Here is a 3,155-nt window from a genome sequence, read left to right on the forward strand (position 1 = left end):
CGTGCCTTTCGCCTTTTCTGGGGTGGGTCCTGTCCAGCCTCAGGGCGGTTTGAATGTCCAGCCAGCAGAGGCCTTCCTCCCCTACTGCACAAGCGGCAGCCGCCGGCAGAGCAGCGATGTGGACATCGCTTGGGAGGGTAGGGGTTCCCAAGCGCCAGCGGGGGGCGAGCCAGTAAGGCAGGGGCGGGGTTAATGCCCGTAAAGGGTGTGGCCTGGGCCGTTAAGAGGCGGGTCTGGCGCGTCAGAGGCGGGGTCTGGGTTGGAAGGAGGCGGGCCGCGGAAGGCAGGGGGAGGGGCCAGGGCAGGCTGGGAGCGGGGCCGGCCCAGCGCCCGCCTCCGTATCACCATAGCAGCGGGAATGCAGCAGCAACGCTGGAGCTGGGGCAGACGGAGCCCACAAGGGCTGCGGACGGAGATGCTGAACCTGACGGACCGATAATGTAGGAGGTAGGGACTGAAAAGTGCTGGGTAACTGGAAAATATTATTACTGCCGGTTGAGTATCTAGATTAGAACTGGGGACACGCGGAGGGGGCGAGAATGGGGTAGGAAGAAAGAGGCTAAAGTTTCAGAGTCCAAACCCGCTTTGAGCCTTGTAGATTAGTATGCAGTTTCCGCTTCAGACTTTCAGAGCTCGGAGAAGAGGGGTAACGCTTTTCTCTTTATCAGCCTGTACCCTATCCTCCCAAATACCGCTGCCTCTCAGTTGGTCCCTAAAAGGGATGATTCCCCAGAGAGCGGTAGAGTACTGAAAATAGAATCGTAGCACACACATACAAAATATTTGGCAATAATGGTATCAACCTCATAGAACATTTGTGAGAATTTAAAGTACTTGGAACAGTACATAATTTATAGTCAAACGTTGGCTGCCACCATTATCGTCATCGTTATCACTGTTTCTCGGGGCTGTTTTCTGGTAAGTGGTTTCAGAAGCAGTGGGTTTAAAGGACTGCCTCCACCACTAATCGGTGGAGGAACTTCCTTAGGCTATTTTTATATATTAGGTGAGGGTTAAACCATTAACTCTATCTCAAGGGTTATTTACTGTAAGGATCAAATACAGTCTGATGGAGATGATAGCACTTTGTAAAACTCAATTTCTGCCTTAGAGTACTAAATGCTGTCTTCCTAGATTAAAATTGAATTCCCGAGGAAAGAGGGAAGTCAGTGCCAGAAGCGGAGCTCCCAGTATTTCTTTCAATTATCTTCGCTTGTGGTCCCAGACCGATGAGTAAAGGGCAGAGGTAAAACGTATCCTTATTTGACTAGGGAGAGGGAAGCATTGCTCTTTACTGTATTACTATTAAAACCTAAGTGACTGGGTTTTAAAACGCCACTAGGATAACCCCGTTGTACTCTTGGGCTGGATTTCCTGCTGATCAAAGTCCTATTTCTGAGACTTCAGGATGATTTAAGTAGGTAGGTTTGGGAGAGTGGCCTGACTCCTGCTAGTTTGGTTTAGCCTTTTAGATTTTTATTTTCTGTTCTACACATTTTGCACATTTTCTTACTTTTCCTGTTTAAAGGTGGCCATGCTTCGGCTCTTCTAAAGACTCTGAAGATGGGGACCCAAGTGGTTATGAGATTCTGTAACTCCTTGCCAAGAGAGCCCTCTGTAAGTTTCTGGTATATTGTTGAAAGGAGTATGGTGACATTACTGGAATTTCAGTATGGTTCTTTTTAATTTCATTTTATTTTAATCTCTCCCTCCCTCCCTTTGATACAGTTCTACATGTGAGGGATCTCTCCATCAGGACTCAGATGCTGCAACAGAGTTATAATATATTTGCTGCCTTCTTTTGTTTCTCCTTTTTGTGGAAATTCTAGCTCATGTGGGGATTGATTTATTTTCTTCTTCTGGAATTAATAAAATCAGTCAGAGGTTGAAAAATGCTAGCAGTTAATCAGAATGTATGCATTGGTTATAGGAGTAAAAGTTTGTTATAACAAGAAGGTATGTTAATTACAGAGCCTTTGAAAAACATTGCAAATTATGATTTTAAAAATCCCCATGATTCTCCTGTCCAGAGCAGCCACTGTTAATATTTTGGAATATGTTCTAATCATTTTTTTGTATGTCTATTTTTTTACATGAGATCATAGTATGTGCACATTTTTTGACTTTTTTCCCACTTAATATTTGTTAATATAAAATTGTTAAAATGTTTGTTTTAGTGTTGGTACACATTTGGTAAACATAATAATGGCTGTGATTTTCTTGAACTCACTGGTGAGACTTTGAGCTTCCCCTGCCTCTGCCTCCCACATTGTATATAATTATTTCATCGTTTAAGACTACATCAAAGAATGTGACTATTTTAAGTAGTGTTATCTTGTAAAAGAAGAATTATAGTGTCAGATTTGGTATACATCCTTCAGAAGACAGCTGGTCATCAGCTGGGAGATAGAAAGGTTCTTAGCAGAAATATGACTATCTCTTGCAGTGCTCGCCTGGGTCCTGCAGAAGGTGATTTTCTTATAGAGCCATTAGTAACGTCCAGCCCTAACACATGACAGGCAGTCTGGAAGCATGGAGGCATTTTCAGGGTGTTTTCATAGTAGAGAAACTCAAGGATCACTTCAAAGGTATCCACCAGATGGCGCTAGTCCTAATCTAGTTTTCACCCACAGGCTTCCTGGCAGATAACTTTCGAAATGCGAATTTAAAAAATTCACGTAGAGTGTATTTGCATATCTGCTTTGGTATGGTTTATATTAAGCACTTGCTTCTGGTGATTACTTTGGCAGCATCTTACCTCTAGTCTCTCACCATTCTGTCTTTTCTCCCTTCTACCCACTCAGTCTGTCACGCTCACCCTATACACTCTGTCCTCATATACCAGTATTGGATTTTGTTTTACTTGTCTTCCTTTTACTCTTTTTTCCTCCAGTCTGATATCTTTTTTTTTTTTGCAGTTTTTGGCCGGGGCCAGGTTTGAACCCACCACCTCCAGCATATGGAGCTGGCGCCCTTACTCCTTTGAGCTACAGGTGCCACCCACCTCCAGTCTTTTTTCTTGTCTCTGTGTGTTGTGTGTATATTTGTGTATAACCGTCAGTTCTTCAGGTTTTTGCTAAAAGAGTAGGACTTGGCATATAATGACATATAATCTGAACATATATTTAATGAATTTTTTTTTTTTTTTTTTTTTT

Source organism: Otolemur garnettii, unplaced genomic scaffold (genome assembly GCF_000181295.1).
Source record: "Otolemur garnettii isolate 467f Iridium unplaced genomic scaffold, OtoGar3 scaffold00086, whole genome shotgun sequence".
NCBI lineage: Eukaryota > Metazoa > Chordata > Mammalia > Primates > Galagidae > Otolemur > Otolemur garnettii.